This window comes from Martes martes (genome assembly GCF_963455335.1).
Source record: "Martes martes genome assembly, chromosome: 18".
NCBI lineage: Eukaryota > Metazoa > Chordata > Mammalia > Carnivora > Mustelidae > Martes > Martes martes.
The window spans coordinates 22477021-22501961 of record NC_137906.1 but is presented as its reverse complement, the minus strand read 5'-3'; the positions used below and the strand labels follow the sequence as shown (position 1 = coordinate 22501961).

The following is a 24941-nucleotide window of genomic DNA, read 5'->3' as shown; positions in this document are numbered from 1 at the left end:
AGGCTTAGCTCATGGTGGGACCCAATGAATGCTAGCTGTCCCCATTTAACAGATGAGAACATTGAGGCTTGGAAAGCAGCAGAAAAAACTCATCCGTCTCAAGCCTGACAAAGCCAGGCTCAGCAGGTAGTAGGGAGATGCTGTCATCTGGATTATCCAGATTCAGGATCTGCTCAGGACCCCAAGACTAGCCATGCTCTAGCCCTCTGCCTTTTGCCTCCCCGTGGCCTCCCTGCTGAATCCGTGGTTCCCTATGGCCTCGGTGGCATCTGATCTGTCCTCCCTGATCCTGACCTTTAGAACAAGTGTCCCTTCTCCCTTACCTCACCTGAAAAAAAGCAGTCACTGCAGCAAACCTAGTTCCCAAACCCAGACTCCATGTCAGATATTATGGGGGATACAGAGGGGAACAGGACTTGGATCTAGCCCTCCAGGAACCCCAGATTTAATAATGACCATGTTATAAACCGTCATCCAGGGAGAGCCAAGCACTGTGCTGGGTCCTTGGAAAGAGAAACTCATCTCATCCTACAAGACCCTATGACCTGAGTGCTATTGTTAAGTCCAGGTTATGGAGGGGAAACTGAGGCACAATGTTGTTAACTACCCAGCCCAGGGTCACAGCTGGTAAGTGGCAAAGCTGGGATTCAGAGCACAGCCAGCTCAGCTCCTCCTCTATGACGAGCCTGGCTGGAACCCTACATTCCAGTGGAAGAAAGGGCATGTCCTGATGCGTTCACCCCCCCACCACACACACACACCGGGTGGCCTGGCTGGTTCCTTCCAACAAGCATTCGAGATAGGGGCTACATATAAGGACAGAGAAGCACAGAGGATGAAAGTAATCTGCCCCAGGTCCCACGCATTGGCAAGGGGAGTCAGGAGTGGCATCCAACTTGGCCTGAGTGCCCCCCCAACCCACCCCCAGCTCTCTGCAAGGGTTCCACACCTTTTCTGGGCCACGTACCTTTATGACATCTGATGAAACCTAAGGACTCTTTCTCGGAATCATGTTTTTAAATGCATAAAAGAAACATACATAGAATTGCAAAGGAAACTAATTACATTGAAATGGAGTCATCAAGACTTTTTTTTTAAAAAGTCAAATGTATAATATTAACCTACATGCTTCTTTATTAATGCATAAATAACAAGTTCTAAGAGCTCCCAGGGCTTCAAAGCAGCGAGAAGGGACACGGTATTTTTGAGATCCATACAAACCCTGTAATGTGTCATGAAAACTCTGATTCTGATGGGCGACAAAGTCCCAGGTAGGGCTAGGAGGGAAATGCCGACCGCCAATGAGAGGCTATGAGAGTAGAGTTGTAACATTTTGCCACCCAAACTCTTGGATCCCCGGAGTTCTGTCTGCTGAACCCTCGGTAATTTCCAGGTTAATAAATCTCTGCTCAAAGCAGCCTTTCTCAAATATGCAAGTGATGGTGAAAATGCACGTTCCCAGACTGCCCCCCGGGGAAGCCAATACCACAAATTCGAGCAGAGGCTGGGGTCCACATTTTGAACAAGCCTCCCTGGTCATTGAGATGAAGGAATCTTGTAAAAATGTAAATGCCCTTAATATATCCTGAAATCAGGAATTGTAATACCTCCGGCTTTGTTCTTTCTCAAGGTGGCTTTGGCTATTTGGGGTCTTTGGTGGTTCCATACAAATTTTAGGGCTGTTTGTTCCAGTTCTGGGAAAAATACTGGTGGTGTTTTGAGAGGGATTGCGTGAAATCTGTAGATGGCTTTGGGCAGTATGGACCTTTTAACGGTATTGATTTCTCCAATTCATGAGTGTGAAAGATCTTTGCATTTGTTTGTGTCCTCTTCGATTTCTCTCTTCAGTGTTTTATAGTTTTCAAAGGACAAGTCTTTCATTTCTTCCGTGAAGTTTATTCCTGGGTATCTTATTCTATGTTTTTTTTTAAATTTTGTTCTTTTTAGTGCAATTGTAAATGGGAGTGTTTCCATCATTTCTCTTTTAGCTATTTCATTACTAGTGTACAGAAATGCAACAGATTTCTGTATATGGATTTTGTATTCTGCAACTTAACTGAATTTATCAGTTCTAGTAGTTTTTTTGGTGGAGTCTTTAAAGTTTTCTATATAGCATATCACACCATCTGCAAATAGTGAAAGTTTTACTTCTTCCTTACCAATGAGGATTTTATTCTTTTTCTTGTCTGATTGCTGTGGCTAGAACTTCAGGACTATGTTGAATAAGTCTCTCCCTTGCTGTAATCTTCTAGAGATCTCCCACTGCACTTGAAATGAAACCCAACTTCCCACCTGGCTTTCAAGGTCCCAGAAGGTTGTCAAACCACTGCACACCCTTGGATGTCCCCTCACCCACCACACTCAAGCTACCTCAGGGCCTTTGCACTTGCTGTGCCCTCTGTCCAGAATGCTCATCCAAGTAGCTACCACCCCCAAAACACATGTCACTTTCTACGCTTTGCCCTGCTTTATTTTTCGTTATTTAGAATGGTGTTATCTCTTGGTTTACGTATATGTGGCCTGCTCCCCTTCCATAATGAGAGCCCCACATGGGCAGAGATTTTATCTACTGTGTTCAGCGCTATCTTTGAGAGCAGTGTCTGGCATAGCACAGGAGGTGCTTGGTAAATATTTGTTAAATGAACGAATGAAGAAATGACACAAGCAAAGAGGAAGAAGAGGTGGCCAGACTCTTTCAGCAGCAAAGCTAAGAGAAGCGAGTAATCCAAGAAGGAGGAGCCGTTGTTGTGAATGTCACCCAAAGGTTAAGTAGAGTGAGGATGGAGATGAGAAAAGGCCACGGGCTTTGGAGATCTGGACCTTTCTGTGTGTGGAGAGGGAGGCAAATTCCTTCAGAGGCCAATACCAAGGGGAACAGGACTTGGGGGCTGGGATAGGAGTGGGTAATGAGGCTGGCAGTGTAGACCCCATGGACTTTGGTGGTGGGAACTGGCAGACCTGGGGAGGTTTGCACCTCTCCCAAGGAGGGAGAAGGAGAGGGCAGCCAACCTGGGGGTTGGTCATCTGGCTTTACTCCAAGACTCATTAATTCAATTTCAGTGGAGAGGAACAAGACAGGGACAAGAGCAGGGCTCTGGAGCCAGCCAAAGTGGATTCAAATCTCACTTCTTCCCTTACTAGCTCTGTGATCTGGGGCAAGTTATGTACATCTTGCTGGGCCTCAGTTTCCTCATCCATAAAATGGAATGCCGACAACTCCCACTTCAAGGGTTACAGTGTGGACTCAGGGGCCTATGAGGACACAGGGCCTCACTATGGCTCAGTGACAGCTCTGTACCAGGCTCAGAAGGCCACCGTGGAAGGCCACTGTCGGGAACCAGCCTGGGCCGGGCTTGAGAGTCTCGGGAGTTTCTGGAGAAGGGTCCAGGAAAGGCAAAGCAAACCAAGAGCAGGACTTAGGACCACAAGCATGGCTGGGCCACAGAGGTCACGTGTGAAGGCCAGAACTGGACAGAGGAGGCCCCTTCATCCCAAGGGCAGTGAGAGCAGGGGGAAGTCTCCTGCAGGGGAGTGGTCAGATCTGGGTTTCCCCACACTCATGCTGGCCGTCACCCAGAGAGAGAGCAGGGAGGAGCATGCCTGGAGTCCCCGGCTGGGACCCCTGAAGGCAATGGGAGAATCTGTGGCCAAGTTAGCAATAGACGGTTCAGGCCTGAGGATCCCAGGTCACATTAGTCTAACAAGGGTCCCACGAAGACAAGCACCTAAGGTGGCCCAAACTTCTACCGACTCCATCAACCCTATTCCCACCACTCCATCCCCCTGATGGTCACAGATGGAACCTTCTCACAGTGCAAGATGGAGGGGACTTGAGCTGTAAGCCTCCTTCCCAGGGGCCGTGGAGGGACAGCAGCCTCAAGTTCGGAATGAGCTCCTGGGGGACTGACTCTTGTGGAGCAGGCCAGGAGTCTGGAACTCAGACAGACTGCAGCATCCACCCCCCCATGTCCCCATATTGGGAAGTCCTGACCTCAGGAGGGCCCCAGCCAAGACAGAGACCTTCTGTGGTCCTCCATGAAGCCACTTTGATTGTCTGTACCAACTGGCTCAGCATCGACTCGGGTCAGCGGCCACCTGTGCAATGGCCTTCGACTCCCCCACTCCTCCTGACCTCGTATCTTGCCCTCCTGCCCCTTGTTCATTTCCTTCTAGTCATATTGGCCTCCTTGCTGTTTTTGTACTAGTCATTGCCCCTGCCTAAAACACTCTTCCACTGGACCTCCCAACCTCCTCTAAGTTTTGCTCAAATATCATTCCTTAGTTACGTCTTCCTTGATCCCACTATGTCAAATTGTCAACACCCCTCCCAGCATTCCCCAGCCATTTTCCCTTTTTATTTTTTTCCCTAACATCTATCACCATACAGCAGCCAAAAGGATCTTTCTAGAATACAAATCAAATCTCCTTCCTTTAAGCTCTTCAATGCTCCAGTGCTTTCCTGTCACACTCAAGTTCCTTCCAGGACTGTAGGCGATCTGCACCTCCCCCCTCAACACACACCTGTCCAGCCTTTTCCATCCACAAACATACAAAACTCATTCCTACCTCAGGGCCTTTGCACATGCTTTTTCCACCTTTGCAAAGAACACGGGTATGAGAAATCTCTTACGTTCCTCCCCTAAGTAAAGGCACAGTCCCGATAATAAATAGGAACTAACACTCTGCTTCCATGTCAGGAAGATAAGATCTGGGGGCAGCTGCAGCCATTTCCAGGATAAACCCAGGTTCCTGGAGCAACCCACTTCCAGGATAAAGGAAGAGGCTCAGCTTGGCTCTAGCCAGTTGGTGGAGTACACATCCAAGGTTGCCGATCTTCCAACTTTTCAAAAGAAGCCAGAAATCCTGACTTTTATGTGCAATCTCCACATTTTGAAAATATCAGCAATGCATTCTAATGTTTTCAAACATCGTGTGACTCAACTACGTACACAGCTGAGTGGTGGCAGGGCCCTAGTCCCCAACCCTTCCCAGAACTCAGACACCCAGTCATAACTGAGTTCACCACATTTCATTTTTCGGATGGCAAAAATTCGTCCCAGAGAAGGCACGAGAATCGAACAAGGTCACATAGCTCTGCATTCAGTGGACTCCAACCCAGGGCTTCTGATTCTTGACCACAGACCCGTAACTCCTACTGTACACCAGGCTAGACCCCGCAGATTGGAAAATGCTGTGCAAGCCCATGTCAGCATCTTCAAGGCATGGACAGAATAAGGGCGGCGGGGGGCGGGGGGAGTGGTGTGGACAGAACTCTTTATAGGGCTTATCCGCAAGGGTGTATGGAGGGCTTTCCCAGGATGGGCTTTTTTGATCTGAGCAGGGTGTTCTTGGTAAGGGGGAAACTAATGCATGATGCCCCCCGAGTCTCCCTTGCACTCAGAATCTCTATTACACTGGGAGCCAGACAACCTCTTATCTCTTGCCACTCCCCTCCCCCACCGCCTTGGCCGAAAGGATCCTGGTTTCATCACTCCAGCAGAAGGGTCTAAAAATATCCAGACTCACCAACTTCAGGGGTGTATTCTCTCATCTGGGAGGCTCCCACAAAGCTTTTGCCAATATAAATGGCATTTCCTTTGATATTTTTAAAGATCAGAGAATCCAGGAGAATATGCAAGCTGCATGGGCCTTTGAGATCAGAGCTCCCAAATGCCTCCTGGGTTTCAGGTTAAGGGAAAAAAAAAAAAAAGAAAGAAAGAAAACAACTTTCTTAAGGAGGCCCAGGAGGTTAGGTTTCCAGATAATTCACAAAAGAAGAAACGATTGTAGTTAACATCATATAGAAAAATAGATTCAGCCTCATTAGTAATAACATTCAGATTTAAACATTCTTGAGACAGCACTTCAGACTGGGAATCTTGAGCAAAGATTTTTCAGCTGAGAGTGTCTGGTAGAAGGTGGTGAAGGAAGATGGGTTTGCCCTATAGGAACATTTACTTCTCCTTCAACAGGCATGCCATCTCCTTGTTTCCTAGGCCCCCATGCAGATAGGAAGGACAGAGTGACTTGTCCTGGCCACCCAGCTCTGAACAAAAATGTGCATCGCTTTAGAGAGAATGCACAGGAAAAGCTGGCATGTGACCTCTCTGGCTCTCACCGCCCCCAGCCCCCATGTTGAGTTGTTGGTGTGTCCATCAGCCTGGGCCCCTGGGAGACCACGTTTGCTTCAGTCTCTGCACCTAGTGGTTCCCTCTGGAAGGTTCTTTCCTTCTTATCCTCACATGGCTGGCTCTTTTTCTCCATTTGGGTCTCAACTAAAATGTCAACAAAAGGCCCCAATCTATCCACCAATTCAAACTTCTTCCCAGACCCGACCCCCCAACACACACTCTGCCATCTTGTTTGTCTTTCTAGCAGCTTCCCCGCTTTGAAATGACCATATCCTTGGCTCAGTCTCCTCATCTGTGAAATGGGCTGTGGGACAACAGTCCCTAAGGGCCCTCCCCTCCTTGACATGACTTCTGGGAACTTGGTAGGTACGGACACCCCGTCTCCACCACCACTCCATTCTCTGGTGCCCTGGACCAGACCAGCATCCCTTTTGGGGATAGAACTGGATTTTTCTTGTAGGTACCACTATGCCAGAGATCTTGTACTGGGGCGGGGCAGACCACCCCTTCCCAGTTCCAGGGGGCTGTGACCCAGGCCATGGTGATTGGTTCAGGGAGGGGCGTGGGATGCACGCCAGACCAATCAGAGCCAGTCCCGGGCCTTTACAGAAGCATCTGAAAAGGAGGTGTATCTCGCAGTGACTATGTAAATAGCCCCCGTAAGAAGGAGGTGGACTCAGGAAGGCTCAGCTGAGAGTCAGGAGCTGCCCGTGGAGACCACTGGATCCAGCTGTGCGTGACCGAGCTCCACCCCGATCGCTGAGTTCCTGGAGCCAGCAAACTCCTCGTTTGGCTCAGGCCTGTTGGAACGAGTTTTCTGTTTCTGCAGCCAAAACAGCCTCTAGCCTCCCCTGTCCCTGTAAGCCTGGCTGTCACAGCCCCCGGAATGTTTGCTGATGGTTAGTGTCTCCCCGGGGCTCTGAGCTCCCCCAGGGCAGGGCCTCCCGCCTCCCCGCCCCTCCACTGCCGCCCACAGCCTGGTCAAGTGACCAGAGGGGACAGAAACTCCCAGCTCCAGGTCCTTAATTGGGGAGCGTTTCTGTCAGTCCTGCGAGCCTCAGACTCTGTGATCTGAGCAATTAACCTTTCTGCAGAGGCCAAGGCCAATTATATCTCGGGGGGCCATCTGTGACATCTGTGAAGCCAACCGAGCGCCTCGGCCTGACTCCTTGGTTTTTATAGGACAAAAGTGGCCTCATCAATCTCTTCCATCACCTCCGCCCCCCATAGCCTTGGTCTGGGCCTGTGTCCTTTCTTGTGCTCAGAACCAGGTCCTACCTCCTCCCCACTTCCCGCTGGCCCCTCCAGTCTCCCCAGTCATCCACAGTGACCTCTGCGACCTCATCTGCAGCGGGACCCCTCCGCAGAGGTCCAGCCCCCCTCAATGCCCTGTGTGGTGGTTGCAGACGTGGCTCTGAGTCTTCACTCCTCCTTGTGTCTGTACCCTCTGCTCTACCCTCTGTGTGGACCTGGGGCTCAGCCATGTGACTTGCTGTGGCCAGTGGGGTGTTAGTGGATGGGACACAAGTGTGTGGCACACCTGGGCACAGCCCCTCACTTGTACTTCTTTTATCATCACAAGGTCATGCCCAGGCAAGCCCGCTGGAGGATGGGGAACCCACAGAACAGGGCTGAGTCCTAATCCCCCCAGCTGAAGCCAACCTCAGTCAGCAGCACTCAGCCTGCACCTAGACACCCGAGCGACCCAGCCGGGATCAGCGGGACACCTGGCCAACTCTTCCCAGGAGCTTGAACTGCCCATTCCATCCCCACGTACCCGCACAAGAAGTGGTTCGTAGGCAGGGTTCCTATGGCAAGAGATGACGGACTCCACTTCCAATCCCCACCCCTTACACCTCGCACCTTTGCCAGTGCTCTCCCATCTGCCAGCCAGGCCCACCCTATCTCCATTCTGGTGTGCCTGGCGAACTCCTATGCATCCTTCAGTACCCAGCGTAAGTGTCTCATCCAATGCAGGCCTGCAGTAATGCCTCTTGCCATGCCTCCCCGGTGGTCAGCAGCTCACTTCCTCCTGCCCATGCAACACAGCCTGGAGTCAGAGAGTTTGGGTCAAGTCCTGGCATCATCACAATAGCTCTGGAGATTTCGGGTGCTTTGCCTCACGGTGCTAAACCTCAGCCTCCTCGCCCAAAAACCGGGATGATGGCAGCAGCCCCTGCTTCACAGATGACCCATGGGATGGGCTGAGCACAGTGTCTGGGACACGTAAGTGCACCATGCATCTGTTTTTCCTGCTGCTGCAACGCTAGTATCTGCCTCCCTCCTGAGACAGGGGGGCCCTAGAAGTCAGGACCCACACCCTGTTCACCGCAATGGGTCTGCAACCCTGCCCAGAAAGCGGCACGTCTAATGGAATGATGGAGAAGATCTCCCAGCACCCACGTGACCCCACCCTGCCCCCTGCTCTAGATAAGCCAGCACTTCGGAGGCTCTTAAGAGGGCACAGACAGTCCCATTTCATTGCTAGGAAAATCAAGGTTCAGAGAAGCGATGTAACTTGCCCATGATCATGGAGAGCAGTTAAGTGACGTACACCCTTGCTCATTCCTCCTGGTCTGGCCCGCATTTGGGACAAAGACAAATGCTGTGACATCCAAGAAAATGATTTCTCCCCGGGAAAATTAGTAAGAGCCACAGTAACACAGCTAGTATTCCAACGCTATTGTTAATGTTAATATAAATATCATCAATATTATTATTATTATTTACTATCTTACAGGCGTTCTTCCAATCAACTGACCTATTTCAACTGATAAAATCTTCACAAAAACCTCTATGAGGAATGTGCTAAGATTATCCTCATTTTACAGTCACAGAAACTGAGGCACAGAAGGTTCGTCAATTGCTCAAGGTCACACCGCTGTTAAATACCAGAGATGGGATCGGAACAGGTTCCCTGGTGCTACAGAGCCTTCTAGATCCTGAGACAGAAGGGCTCTGGTGGAGGACAGGACGCAAGCGGTTGAGACTGCATCCCAGCATCTGTTCAGCCTGGGACTAGTGCCCTGTTCCGGGCTCAGCCTGGCCACCCCTGCACGGCCTCCAGGCTTAACACCGCCCCTGCCTGGGCCCCATCAGCCTGACTTCTCTGTTCTTAATGATTCCCTGTCTTCCCATAAGAGATGCCCAGACACATACGGTACAGGTACACACACCTTGTCAACCTGTTCTCCCCCATGGGAGCCTGCCTCCGTCTCCCCAAACACTCCAGCTCCCTACCTGGAGTCCTCGGACAGGGCAAGGACCCCGACGCTCTGTTTACATATGACCACCTCCCCCTGCACCTGCCAGACCCCGATACCCGCATCAGCCTGACGGGACTCTTGGAGCTTCCTGGCAGCCTGAATCAAGCGTGCCATTTGTGTACTCAACACATTGTGGCCTCTCCCTTGTGCAGCTCTGTCCTCTTACTCCCTCCCCTATCTTCTTTACTCCAGGCATACGGGTCTCTCTGCTGCTTGGCTATTTCAGGAACATACTGGGCATGCTCCTACCTCTGAGCCTTTGCAGCCTCTGATCCTGCTGCTTTGAACATTCTTCCCCCAGATATGCTCGCGGCTTGTTCCTCCACAGCCTTCAGATCTTTGCTCAAACGTCACCTTCTCAGTGAGCTGTGTTCTGGCCACCCCGTCTGACTCGCAAACACCCGCCTACAGCCCCTTTCCCCCTTTCCTGTTCTCCACGCTTTACCACCACCCGGTAACACTTTATAACTGGCCACTCATTTTTGTGGGTATTTGTTTCACTCTTCAAGAGTGTAAGCTCCGCGAAGACAGTGATTTCTGTTCCGTTTGCGCTCCTCTTTCCCCTAGCATCTTGACCCCTGCTGAGAACGTAGGAGGCAGTCAATATCTGCCAAATAAACAAATGGTTAGCTTGTCAGCTTTGATTTCAAGCTCTAAGACCACTGACTACCTGCTGTGTGGCGGAGCGGGGGTGGTAAGGCTGGGACTTGGTCAGTTCCCACAAATCCTATGAGGGTCTGACAGTCACCATCCTTGCCCCCAAGCTCCCAGCATGCCCGCCATCCCGGTCCACTCCAGGGAAGACAACTGGCATTAAGCCTAAAGTCTGGTTGTCACATCTCCCGACTTCACAAAGCTTTGAGAGGTAAGGTAGTACACTCGATAACAATATTAAGATGAGCATTTATTAGGGTGTGAAGAGAACAAGTATTGGTGAGCTCATCCCACGATGGAGGGAGTATGGGATACAACCACCTTGGAGAACAGTGGCTTTACCTAGTACAGCTGAACGTATTCAGATCCTATGACTCAACAACCCTGATGTCATTCGTGCACTTTAAAGCAATTCTTATGCCATAATATGGATTCAAGAGAGTTCAGAACACAGTTTGAAATAGAAAAAAAAAAAAAAACCTGATGACTATCGACAGCCCAACAGCTAAATAAATTAGGGTATATTCACACCACGGAATGCTATGCGGAACCACAAAGAAATGGATTATGTCTACACACATCAACATGGATGAATCTTAAGAACAAAATGTAAACAAATTATAGAATAATACATATACTGCGGTCCAATGGATCCAAAGTTCAAAAATAAGCAAAACCATACAATATATTGAGAGATACAGACTTGTTGTAAAACTAGTCCCTTTGAAGGAAGGGTCTGGGGTCTGGGGTTGGGGGGAACCCTGGGCTTCAAAGCTAATAGCAATGTTGCTTAAATTGGGGATCAGTAAATGGATGTTGACTGGATTTGTGTTATTGGTATTTGGATTTATTTTTATAAACATTCCTTTTTCTATATTCAAATTCTGGACTGCATCTGTTGTAATATTTAATAAAGTTATTTTTAAAGGAAAACAGTAATTAAGGTAAGCTATAGTAGGGATTGGCACACTGTGGCCCAGGGGCCAAATCTGGCCCACCTCTTATTTTTATAAATAAAGTTTTATTGAAACACACCCACATCCACTTCTTTATAAGTGGTCGATGGCTGCTTTCATGCAGATCAGTGCAGAGCTGAGTAATTGCAACAGAGACCATATAGCCTACAAAGTCAGTATTTACTGTCATATATTTGCTATCTGGCCCTTTTTATAAAAAGTTTGCCAAACCCCAGGCTGGAGCAGTGAACCAAATGCACGGACTGAACTTCTTTATTAAAAACAAAAACAAACCCAAAAAACTTTTTTACTGATTTCTTAAAATGTCAAAGTAATACATGCTCATTGTGAAGAATTCAAACAAAAACAAACCCAAAAAACTTTTTTACTGATTTCTTAAAATGTCAAAGTAATACATGCTCATTGTGAAGAATTCAAAGATACAGAAACATGAGAAAAGAACGATTTTCCATATAAAGTCATCACCCAGCAATAACCACTGGTAAAACTTAGGGAAATTTCCTTCCAGTTGTTTTTTTTTTTTTCCCCCTACGCATCTGTACCTTTCCCCCCCTCCCTAATCAGGAGCACGCTGATTATGTGATTCTGTGCCCTGCTGCATTTTCACTTAATATCATCTCAGGAGCATTTTTCTGGGTGGTTTAATTACATTCAATTTTTGCTATTATAAGTAATGATGTGATTAGTATCCTTGTACACACATTTTTGTTGACAATATGAAATATTATATAGTCACCCAAAATGAATTCTTCAAGGAATTTTAATGACATAGAGACTATCACGGCTGCATTATTTATACCAGCAAAAAAAGCCTGGAAACAATATAAATTGCCTGGCACTGGGAGAATCGCTATGTGAACCTGGTACATCACTGAACATAATATTATGTAACTCTGAAGTGTGGTGGTCACAAGAAAATGGAAAAATGGCTGTCTGAGTCTCGGTTTCCTTATCTGATCTTTTTTAAAAGCAGCTAACACAGATGAGCCTGTCCCTCTGTGTCAGAGCTATTAGTATTTAAAATAATAATATATACATGGGAGTGGGTACAACCAGGTGTATTGGTCAGTCCTGCATCCTACCAGCTGCTCAGTATTTTGAAGATCGCCCCTGGGTTCACTCACACTTAAGGAAAAGTAACAAATGCCTGGAAGGTGTCCAGCAAAGTGGCAGGTGGCCCTCTTCCGGCTCAGCCTCGCAGCCCTGTGATTACGGCTCCTGTGTCCTTTGCGTGGTAATCAGAAGGCTGTGATCTCGAATGGGTTTGGAGGAGAACCTACCTGCAACCAAGCAACGAGCAAATGGCTCCTGATTGCACGTGTCACTAAACTGCTACTACATAGGTACTGATTGGCGTGAAGGCCAGCTCAAGCCTGAGTGGTGGGGCAACCACTGGTGGGGACAGAGAAGCATTTCCTTCCCAGAGGAGGTGTGTGTGCATGCACACATGCATGTGCACACATGTGCACGCGTGCACACGCACGCACATGCACGCACACACATGCACACAACTGGTTTCAAAAGTAGGAAATAGGGACAGAGGCATAGGGCGGGGTCCAAGCCCATGGCACGCGGCCAAGGAAGCCTGGTGATTTAGGGGGCGTTTGCCAGCCTTCTATTTCAGATATGACAGAAATATTTGAAAGCAAAGAAATCCATGAACAGCAGAAGGCCTTGTGAGGCCATAAATAAAGACTGGGCATCCAGGACAGAGTAGTGAGCAAACAAATGACAGTGGAGAGTCGCCCTGGCTTCCCGGGCTCATGCACCCAAGCAGTGCTCATTTATTCCGCTAACGCTGATTGAACACCATGCCAGGCACTGCTTGAGGTGCCCAGGACAACACTGCGAGTGGAACAATGAGTCTGCTCCCTTGGGGAGACTGAAAATTAATACACTAAGAAGTAAATGAGATCTTTTCCAGATAGGGACTGGCATAGCAGAGTGGCTGAGGGAACAGAATGGACAAAGGCACAGAGGAGGGCTGGGAGGAGACTTTGTTGAAAGCAACTTAAAAGTCCAATTAACCTAGAGCACAGGACGCCTTCATCTGAGGCCAGGGAAAGAAAGTGGAGCCAGACTGCAGGAAATCTGGAGTGTCAGGTGAGAATCTGAACATTCCTCCCAAGGCAATGGAGAACTCTCCCCGTTTGAAGAAATGAGTATTAAACCATCTGTTTGTTGCATATTGAATATAAAATTTACACCAGTCATCTTTTAGTTGTAAGGGGCAGAAAATACAACACAAATAGGCTTAAATAGAAAAATAATTTTATCAGTTGAAAGGTGTAAAGGCAGGTCCAGCTTCAGGTGCAAACCCAGGGTTTGGTCCTCTATCCCTTGGTTCCACCTTCCACTCTGTGGCTTAGGTCTCAGGCTCCATGCAGCAGCAAGAAAGCTGTTGGCAGCCCCAGGCCAGTGGTGTGCTGACAAGCTGGTTCCCGGAGGGGAGGTGGGGGGAAGAAAAAACCCCTGACCTGTAACAAATGCGTCCACTGTGGCCGATTGGGAGCTCCCAATGTGACGTCACTGAGTATCAAGTTGAGGAGACACATGCAGAATCGGCTCTTGAGGCTATGAGAGATAGCCTCGGCACACCTGGGCCTATATCCCACCACCTTCAAATCCCCAGGGCACAATGTCCTTCCAGGAGTTGCAGCAAACATTTCACTATCTCCCATAACCTCTGTACAGTCTTGGATCCATCACTCTACCTGTTGCCATGGCTAGAGGACAATCTGAAGGCCTAAGTCTCCTGCTCTGTCCTCAGCCCCAAAGCACATGGCTTGAGGACAAGAAGGGATTGTTGTCCAAGAAAAAAACCTGGATTTGGTTACCAGAAGAAGGGAGGCTGGGTGGGAGGCAAATAAGACAGATTGCTAGGATCAATGAGAAAATGGCCATAAAAACTCTTTGTAAAGTGGGAAGCCCTGCATAAGTTCCCTAACTTGCTGGATGTATTTATTTCAAGCTGCTACATCTGACATAAAGACCCATAAAATGTGATGTCTCCCAGGAGCATGCAGTTTTGAGATGAGTGATTCACCACTTCCTTTTCTTTACCCGTGGCAGACATTGCTAATCGATCGTGGAACTCTCCCACAGATCCTGGGCAATGCTCACAATCCTTCCCCTCATGGCTGTTCAGGTAGGCACTGCCCAGTGAACAGAGAAGAGATGAAAGATGAAATCTCTTTGTTATCCTTGAACGGGTCCCATTCCATCATGAACCAGAATGGAGACAGGCCCAGAAAGGGGTCCAACGGGCCCATTTCACTGGGCAAGTTATCAGCAGAGGTTGAGAAAACCCCAGGTCTTCCAACTCTTAAACCTGATAAGAGCCAAGGCGCCTCATATGGAAGAAGGAGTCAGAAGCGAAGAAAGTTTGGGATGTCCAAAGTGGTGATGGCTTCCCATGGTTGTTCGAATAAACTGCAAATTACCTATGACAGCCTATGGAGCTTTCCATAATCTGGCCCCTGCCTTCTTGTCTGACTTCATCTCCTACTTCTCTCCCGCCATTCTGTCTTTCTGTTCCTCAAAGCATGCCAAGTTCAGTCCCACGCCAGGGCCTTCGCAGGTCTCCTCCAGGGGCCACAAAGACATTCACCAGCAGCTCCAGGCTACCACAGCTCCGCCTTACTCTGCAAGCCCAGTAGGAGAGCCCCACTTTCTCAGTAAGTACAGCAAAACCTCAGAGCTGAGTCTCATGAGCCTGCTAGAGCCCAGTGTTCACCATGATAGGCAAAAAGATGGAAAGCGCTGAGTGGCTGGCCCAGACCCCGTGCCCACCCCTGGAGAGTAGGGTCAGCCTCTTCCTGAACACATAGACTGAGAGTGATGGAGAATTTACAGCACGGTGACAAAGGCAGGGGGGGAAACAGGCTCCACATTCCATCCTAGCTAAAAATTTAGAGTCCATACCATTTGGTTCTCACCTCGAAGGAGAAAAATGAGAGACAAGATGTTTAGATGCTTATTTATTTCCTAGGGCCAGGAACTAAGGGTACAGAGGTGAATGGATTTATCCCATCTCTCCCCGTGAAGATCCTTCTGGACCCGTACCAGATGGCATTTCAGAGGGAGCTGAATCAGGGAAATATTGAGGAATCTTGCCTGGGGTTGGCGGGAAGAAACCTCCTAGGACATGAACATAATGTCCTCCTTCGAAGCATACTTGAGACCCTACTGTGTTCACTGTACTGCAAGAAACCAAACAAACACAAAAACAACTCTCATTGTCTTATTTTAAGCTACTCTTGAGCCCACGGAGGTGGACACTCACATCCAGGCTCCTGCACCATTCAGGGTTGGTGGTGCCGTGATCCATTAGTGATGTCTGTTGTAGGCAAAGGAGTGGGGAATGAGTGGTATGCCTGCTGTGTATTTGCTGACCCTAGTCTATGGACTTTCTTGGGCTCTAGCACTGCAGCCTAAGGCCAAAAAGATCCCCACCTGGACCTGAGCTGTCAGCGCACCTGGACCTGAGCTGTTGGCGCACCAGGCCGACTTAATTAAAGTGGGCAGAATTACTAAGTCATTATTTAACGAATGTAAAGAGCTTCCAGAAGTTGCTGGAAGCAGGCACCACCCCAGAGGAACTGCTGTGCTTTCTGTCCTCCACCCTGGCTGCACAGCCTCTGTCTTTTATCATCTCTCCTGCTGTAAGTGTTTTCCCCGCTTGCTATCTGATCTTGCAAAATGGGAATGAGACATGTTTTGCTCAGGAAAATGCAGAGCAGCCCAAGGAGCGTGGGCCGGCCACTGGGTACAGCCACCATGCAGGGAAGCTGCTGTTCATCACCGCACGCTGCTGTCACCCTCCCAGCAGCCTGCAGGAGCCCTGTGATGGGCTGAAAGGCCCTCGGGGAACCTGTAATTAAATCCCAGAAGATTGCCAATCCTCCTGCTGGTGAGGGGAGAAAAGAGCAAGACACAGCAGGCGTGTCCAGACAGGGCTGAGAAGAGACAACCAGCCAGGGACAGAGGCAGCTTGGGCTGCAGAGGCCAAGAGCAGACAATGTGGGGAGCTGGGGGATATGTTCAGTTGCAGGGAATGAAGGGCCAGAAGGAAACAGGTGATTTCTGGCCAGGCCCGGGCTGAGAAGGATGAGAAGGACTTTCACATTCTATCAAATGGAAAGAAATCAGCCCAGATCCCTTTCCATTCAAATATCTATGACCCATCAATCCACCTGGTAAACAAATATTTGCTGTGACTTGAGCCTCTTTTCAAAGCATAAATCCAATTGTATCACTCCCCTGCTCTCAACTCAGGCCTGATGTTCAGCAAATATGCACCTGGACAGCCATTCTAATGGCTCAAATATTGAAATACTTTCGTATCAGTTCATACGGATAAACAGTTGCTATCTTGAGGACCACCTCTCCCCATCCACGTAACCCCCCACCCCACACACACTGCTCCTGCCCCTCTCTCTGAGACCTCAGGTTCCCCTCCAAGACTTGTTCCAGCACCATGGCTAGCGCCTGTTCTTATGGTTGTTATCTGTTGGTTGTTAAAAGATTCTAAATATCACTCTTAGCACTATTTAAAGTCCCATAGCCTTTCATCTGGCATATTCTTTTTAACTCTTGCCCCTACTAAGTTTTCCAGCCTCATCTCCTACAATGCAACCACCATGAACCCCAACTACATGAATTCCCCACCGTTTCCCCAAACAAGACATACTGTTCAGCACATTCTCCCTGCCTGGGTCTCCTCTCCCCACATCTTTCCTCCAAAACTACTACTTAGCTTTCAAAAGTTTTCTTGATTGTGCCCCAGTTCATAAAGGTGGGCTAGGAGGTCTGGCCAGGGTACTGGCTTGATAGCTTGGATACCGCCCTCTGTATATCCAGATCTCTGTCTCAGTTTCTTTTCCAAGTTCCTGTTTTTGGTGATGTGTCTTAGACTGTAGTGCCCTCCTACAATGAGGACTCTGCCTTGATTGTACATGTCACCTACCCTTTTGGACAGCAGCAAGAGATGGGGGGGAGACAGAGGCATGAAGATGTCACCGTTTCTGATAAGCTAAGCAGACCCTCCAAAGACCACCAGAAGACTACTTGCTGCCTTCCCCCAGTCCACTGTGTCCTCTAAGCAGCTGTGCTGATGAGCAGAACATAATAAACAAATTCATCAACATTTCATTTATTTACCCTTGCCATGACCATGCCCACACATATCTCCTTTATCCATCACCCATCCCTCCTGCCTTGAAAATGACTTATTTCTCTCTCCTCTGTGCTAGTCTAGTTCTTCCATCTCTCTAGTGGCCACAAGAATGTCAAAACTGCAGTTTTCCCCTCTTCATCATGCCTGTGTCTCTGAGTATCTTACTGCAAAAGATATTTGTCTGATTCCATTGATCCAGTATATTCTATTTCTCAAAAAAACTACAAAATATTTCCCAATATGCATGGCTGTATAATTACACTTTTTCCTTCACATACCTGCAACCAAATACATTTTATATACTTATTACTTAACCTGAAGTTTCCCTACTTGATTACAATAGATTGGCCCCTGATCAATATTACCAATCACCTCTAGGGGAAGATGTGATTCTCTGATGCAGATGCTGACCTGGATTTCCAGTCCCTGTGACTCCCTTCCCATCTCTTTTCCCTTTGTTCATTCTGCGTTTTGCTTTCTCTCGTGATCCAAGCCTTCAGCACTGCCTGCTGGACAGTTCCCCAGTACCATTTGCCCCAAGATTCAAGCCCAACAATGGATAGTAAGTACTCAATCCTATGTACCAGCGTTTCTCCCAATCATAGACAGGTAGAGGTATCTCTTGCTGATGTTCATTAACCTTATGCCCCTTCATCTTCCACAACTGCCTTAACATGTCATCATTTAAGCATACTATTTGCGTGTACAGATTTGATAAATTGAACTAGTATTTACAGGCTGGGTAAAGCCTGCTGCTGGGATAGGGACTGGACATGATCATAAAGCCTTACTCTGCCTCCCCTGGCCAGGATCTAGCCTCCGTGTGGCACGCAGCACACCACAGCCATCTCGGCACCACTTGTTGAGCTACTGCCTCTGTCCCTGGGCTTCCAAGAGTTTCCATACCCCTCCCAAGATGAGGACGACCTCCCACTCCCACATCCTTGGCACACTCCATCAATCCCATGCCCTATGACAAAGGGGCAGACTTCGCCAGAAATCCACAGTACACAGTGTGCCAAAAAGAACAAATCCAGATAGTATTAAGGGAACCATTTTTTATGGACACTCAGAGGTAGTGTACCATGGTGATTAAGAACACAAACTCCAGAGACTGGCTGTTTGTGTTCCAATCTTGTCTCCCCACATGCTAGATCTGTGACCTTGTACAAGTTCACAGAGGCCCAGCCTCTCTGGGCTTCAGTGTCCTCAAAGTAAAATGGGAATAACAATAGACTCTTCCTCAAAGGGCTTGTGAGGATTAACTCAATTTAATATGTATGAAGTGCTTAATATTTAATACTTAAATATGTGATATTTATGCTTACAAAGTGCTTAAATCTGTTAAGAGCAAAATCACATATATGCAAATACATATTGTACATATATATATTCATAATGTATTTGTAACTATATGAATATGTATCATTCTATATAGTATTATATATAGTATACACTATATATACTTATTGAACTATGTAGTAAATATTACATATCATATATTATAGCATACCATATATAGCATATTCAGCATAATGTATATGTGTATGTGTGTGTGTGTGTAGGTACACACATTACTAAAGATCATTGGAAGTGGAAGGAGAAATGAACAAGCTTACTACACTAACACAACCATCATCATTTTTAAAAATTATTTTCTTCCCATCTTTTTTCATTTGCATACGTTTCTGCACCATGCTGGACCAACAGTTTTGCGTCCTGAGTTTTTTTGCATAAATAATGTCATAATGTTGTTTCTTGTGACCACACAACCCTAGACTTCCTTTCTTAGTGGCTGGACAATATCCTAGTGAGCAGACAGACCTGAATTGACTAAGCTTGTGTCCTTGTATCTGCCTGGGTTGTTGTCCTTGTATCCGCCTGGGTTGTGTTAGGCGGCAAGTAACAGGATATCCTGATTCAACTACCTTAAACAATAAGGGATTTTCTTATCTTACAGAAAAGAAACTTTGGAAGGACAGCATCTCTGGGACTGATTAATTTAGCCACTCAACAATATCATCACAAAGTCCTTCCCATATTCGTGCTCCTCTATCCTGACAATGACGGATGATGGGTTGTCCTAATTCTGACCCTTATAGTCATCATATGTCGTCAGCCATCCAGACTGAAGTAGAAGACACTCTTCTATCTCTTCTAAGAGTGAGAAAAATTTTCCACCATCTCCCAGCAAAACTGGGCCACAAACCTACTTCCAAGCCAATCACTGCCAAGGGGACAGGATAACCTTGCTGATTTAGACCAATCTAGATCCACTCCTGGGCTGGGCATACAGGCTACATTCCCAGGAAGGGATACATGTGGATAGATGAACAGAAACAAATTCTTTTTGGAAGGAGTTGATCAGGGTGGACATATACTGGGGAGACAGCCAGTGTGCCTTTTCCTTGTCTGGACGTTTCACTCATGTCCAACTTGGAGGAGCAATTAAGTCTGAGCAAAGAGATTAAAATTCGTAAAAGAGGTGGCATTTGATCTGGGTTTTGAAGGATGTGCAAATGTCAACAGTGGGAGGGGCCAGCATTTCAGGCTGCGCTTCCAGTTGGAGTAGAGTCCGAGTCAGTCAGCAGAGGGCCATTTTCCAAGAAGAATGAGTGTTCCTGGGAATCTGGGGCCTTGGGTGATGGATGTCGGGGGAAGGTGGGATGTAAAGCTAGACTGAGGCCAAACCGGGGGTGGGGGTGTTTAAGTGCTGACTGAAGGAGGCTGGAAGACTCAGAAACCTGGAGCCATGGGAAGCCACTCAAGATTTCAGAAGAAAGAGTTACAGAAAAGCTAAGATTTGGGGAAGCTTGCCTTGCACACTGGATGCACAGCAGGGGAGAGGTGGACAAAAGAAGACCAGTTAGGAGCAGACTGCCTTTGCCCTAGGGTAGCCTCACAGGCCCACCCACAGCTGCATTCCTGGGAAGGAAGTGAGAGAATTCCCCCATCGGGGGAGGCAGAATCCACAGGGCGAGCAGAGCTTTCCTGTCAGGGCCTAGGGACAGGGGTTGACAAGATGACTGATGGCATCATTAACCAAGCCCACAAAGAAGCAAAGACAAAGGATCCACCAAGAACGGGGTCCCACCTGCGGCATGCATACAGTCCTTGAACGGTGACAGCAGAGGGCAGCCCAGGAGGTCCAGACCATAATGTGTTCAGAGGGGAAGGGGAAAACGAGCTGCATAGAGTGTGTGCGCTATTTAAGTTTGAGAGGCATGTTCCTTGAAACTTTTTGTACGCTAGTGGAAGTGGGGCTTCTAATTGGATTTCAACCAAATGGGCTTCACAAGTATGAAACAGAGGAAAGGAATGACAGAGCCTTCCTACTGCTCCTCTCCTAGGAGAGGCACCAGACGTTAGACTGTGAGCGTGGGAAGTCATTGCTGAAATACTCCATGACCACCAGCCTGTACTCCGTCCTGGCTCCATAAAATGCAGGGGGGTGGGGGGGGAGAGGTTATCCACGTATATGTCCCTTCACATATGCCTTCCCTTGTCACGTCTATTAAAGACTGCTATGCGCCAGGCACTGGGCTAGAAATGGAGCCCTGATCCAAGTGGTTGCGCTCTCCACTGTTGCAGTCTTCCCAATCAGCCCAGCAGGGGACACAGACGAGTGTCGTCCTGCCGGTAACAGGCTTTGACAAGGAATCCCAGCGGAGAAACAAGGAGCTGGAAGACGTGACATCTGGGGCAAGGATGGAAGAGGAAGAGGGAGCTGCCTAAGGAGAAGTGGGCTGAAAGGCTGACATCAATCACTCTCCCATCTAATGATCACAGCAGCCCTATGAGGCAGCTAGGACACTACCCTTGCTTTTCAGATGAGGAGACTAAGGCTCAGAAGACAACATGAACTTGAACTTGAAGCACCTGAACTCTAGGCTGAGCTACCCCCTTACCCAACCCTCTGTCTTTGTTCACCCACGGGACTGCGTTGCCTCCTGCTCCGTCTCCTGTACCCAAATGGATCCTCTTCCAGTCTACTCTCTGCACAACAACCAGGGGGATCTGTTGAAAATGCAAACCCGATCTTGTCACCTCCCATCAGAATCCTTCAATGGCTCCCCCTCTTGCTCAGATGGGGGAAAGATTGCAAAAGTCTCGTGCAGTCTGGCCCCTCTCATTTCTCCACACTCATCCTCTCTGTGCTCCAGCCACACTGGCTTTTACTCAGACCTCTCCCTTAACGCCATCCGCCTTCCAACCACAGGGTCTTTGCACATGCTGTTTCCGAACTGGGACACTCCTTTTCACCTTCGCCCCCACAACAAGTCCTATCTTAGTAGGCTCACACCTGTCCCTCAGTTCTCACCTCCTCCAGGACACCCTCCCTGACTTCCCAATCTAGGCAAGTTTCCTTTGTTGTGCACAGTTGCAAATCATCCTCTGACTTGGCCAAGGATTCTCAGCTGGGGCCACATACTGGAATCACATAGGGAGAGTTTAAGAACACAGATGCCCAAATGCCAGCCTAGGTCCAGAATCTCTAAGTGGCAGGGTGGGGCACCCACATTTCTTAGATGTCCCCCAGGTGATTCTAGCGTGCAGCCACAGTGGGGAATCCGTAATTTATCACAACTTCCTCAGTGCGTAAATCCTACCTAGTTTCATTTTATTCATCAGCCACATTTGACAGACAAGGAAACTGAGGTCGAGAGGTCAGGATCAACACCACAAAGAGAAGCGAGTCCCAGAGTGTGGATTCCAACCCCAGTCCATGTGATTCCAGAACTTTCTCCCCACCCAACGCTGCCCAAGTCCTCAAGACAGGGCAGACATTAACTTCCATGAAGATAGCTTCCCCGAGGAGACTCTCATTATGTATCACCCAATCCTTCCCAGTCCCTTTGCCCCCGGGGCCCATTCTCTGGAAAACAAAATCCTTGTGAGCGGAGAGAAGATGAAACAAAAACCAGGGCTTTTTGTGTCTTGGGTCCACCCCACCCCCAGAGAGAGGCATCTAATTGGATTCTGTTCATCTGACCGCGAACTTCCTGCTGACACAAGGATGGTGGCCGGGGCGGGCTGGCGGTGGGCGGGGTCAGGGGTCCTCAGAGCAGCTCGTGGTCCCGATGGTGGCAGTTGAATGAATTCAGAAGCCACTGCCTGCTGAGGGCCATCCTGGTCCCCATCCCAGGACGTGGAGGCCAGTTCAAATCTCCATTTAATATAAGCCAGAGACGGGCTCAGGGCTTTCGAGTCTGGTTATGGATTCCTGCTCATCTTAGTCTTCCTCCTTGTGCACTAGGACGCTGAAAGTCTTTCCTTATAATAGAATGGTAATACATGGAGTGAATTAAGGGGTGGGGACCCAGAAGCCATGGTTCTCAGCTCTGACAGCTGGAGGAGCATTTTAAAAATAATGGTGCAGGGACGCGTGGGTGGCTCAGTGGGTTAAAGCCTCTGCCTTCGGCTCAGGTCATGATTCCAGGGTCCTGGGATCGAGCCCTGCATCGGGCTCTCTGCTCAGCAGACAGCCTGCCTCCCCCCCACCCCGGCTCTGCCTGCCTCTCTGCCTACTTGTGATCTCTGTCTGTCAAATAAATAAATAGAATCTTAAAAAAAAAAAATAATGGTGCAGGGGCACCTAGCTGGCTCAGTCAGTGGGATATGAGGCTCGATCTCAGGGTTGAGTTCAAGCCCCATTTTGGGCATGAAGCCTTCAATAAAAAAAGAATAGACCAGAATAGGATGGAATAAATTGAATTAAATAAAAATACAATGGTGCAGGGTTCTCACTCAGACCTAGTGAATCTGAATCTGTCAATGGGACCCAAGGCACCTGCATTCCTTTAAATTGTCCCGGGGTGTTTCTGAGGCACAGCCAGACTCAAGAGCTACTGTACTAGAGAAGAAATGGGTCCTTGCCAGTGTTGGCAGATGGAAATCTTGGTGTGTGGCGTAGAATGACACAACCCATCCTCCCTTCTGATAACAGTTGCCCGGTTTTACTTAGAGAACCACCCTCCCCCTTCCCCAATCCTGTGGTTTGGAAGGTCTCCCTCCTAGCCCCAGGGATGCCCTGGCCAATCAGAGTTTTGCATCTCCCTAATGACTGTGACTGATTCAGAAAGGACAAGTAGCCTAAACCACCCCAAGGAGAATCAGCCTGAGGCTTTTGTGGGTGCTGCCCAGAGGAAAAAATCTGTCTTCCCTCTGGGATTGCTGTATATGGACCCTTCAGCAGTCATTTTGCCACCTTCTGGAAAGAACCAGCCCAAGAATGAAGCTTTAACAGATGAAAGCCAACAGTTGAACACAAATCAACTCCAGCAATATAGTCTGGGTCCTGGATCCATCCATGCCTGAAGCTGGTTTTCAGTTACTTGGACCCATACACTCTTTTTTTTCTTGCAGCCTATCTGAGTTGCATTTCCATCGTGCGTGGTTTTTAAAAGTCTTGACTGTTGCAGTTGTGACTGGTACATCTGTTCCACAATGAGCTTGGTGAGGTGACCCAGCACAGAATGAGAGAATGAGGAGTGAGTAGGCAGGGTCCCAGCTTTCTTCTCTCCTCTACCACCTTTTCCTTCTTTCCTGTTCTAATGGGTCTCCTTCAGCCCAGATCATACCCCAGAAAAGACACTTGCCTCCTTTGGGTCTTCATTCAAATGCCATCTGCCAGCAGAAGAGGCCGTCCTCCATGGTTAACCACTTCTACCACCCGCCCCATCTCCTCAGTAGCTCTTAACACCACCTAACACACTCTATGTGCTACATACTCATTTCTTTTCTCACTCCCCTTCTGCCCTGCCCCTTGTAATAAGAGCTCCAAGAATGTAGAATTGTTTTCCTTTTATTCACTGCTGTATCCCAGGGCCTAACACACACCCAGCACAAAACAGTCCATGTTTTTTGACAGAGTGAATAGTTTCAATTCTCCCAAGCCCCCCAGTGAGGTAGGTCCTACTCTCATCCCCAAGATGACATCATTAACCCTAAGAATTCAACAGGTAGGAGGCCCCAAGCACATAGTAGGTCCTCGACTGCAGTGGATCAGAACTGCTTTTTGTCAATTTCCATAACAATCCGAGAAAGAAGGGCTGGGGGTACCTCCTGCGCATCTCCTGGGTCTCTTGTAATAAAGCATGTAATCTGACATTCGTGTCTTCATTTGGGTTCTTCATGGGAGCTAATCAAAGGACAGCAAGTGTCCCATTCAGAGCTGCTACTGAAGGCTAAGTAATTAATGCCGGGACAAAGCAGAAGAGCCCGGGCCTCCTTCCAGTGCCATGTCCTGCCTGTGACCCCCGACAGCTCAGCCACATGGATGCCAGGCTCTGACCTCAGCCCAGCGTGTCCAGACGGGCGGTCTCCACCCTGCTGCCCCCCAGCCCAGCCCCCTTCCCAGCCCACTGGCTCTTCTCTTGGTGGAAAGCACAGAGTGCAAAGGACCAGAAAAAGCGGTTTCCAGAAACGGAAATTCAAACCTGAGGAACACGGGAAGAAACGAAGGGTTTCTCTGGGTTTTTGCTGCTGATCAGAGAAACGCACGTGAAGGCCAGAAGACCTCACTCTATGCTTCCCACTCACCAGAGAGACAAACTTCAGAAAGCTGGGTAAGCCCTTAGTGTTAATCCCACTGCAGGGGTACGCGATCCCCAAGCAGGTGCTGGTGTTAATTTTACAAGTAAGTGTGTCCTACTCTATGGCACCACAGTCCTGCTCCTGGGCATACACCCCAAGGATCTTCTCACACAGGTCCTCAGGAGGACAGGCAGCAGAA

The 24941-nt window shown here is 48.5% G+C and overlaps 1 protein-coding gene across 5 annotated transcripts in view; it reads right to left on the bottom strand.

Moving 5' to 3' along the window:
* Positions 1-24941, bottom strand: part of GSG1L (GSG1 like) — a gene marked incomplete at both ends in the record, with an annotated part of 199312 nt that overhangs the window by 82663 nt on the left and 91708 nt on the right. The gene's annotated exons all lie outside the window — the stretch shown is intronic.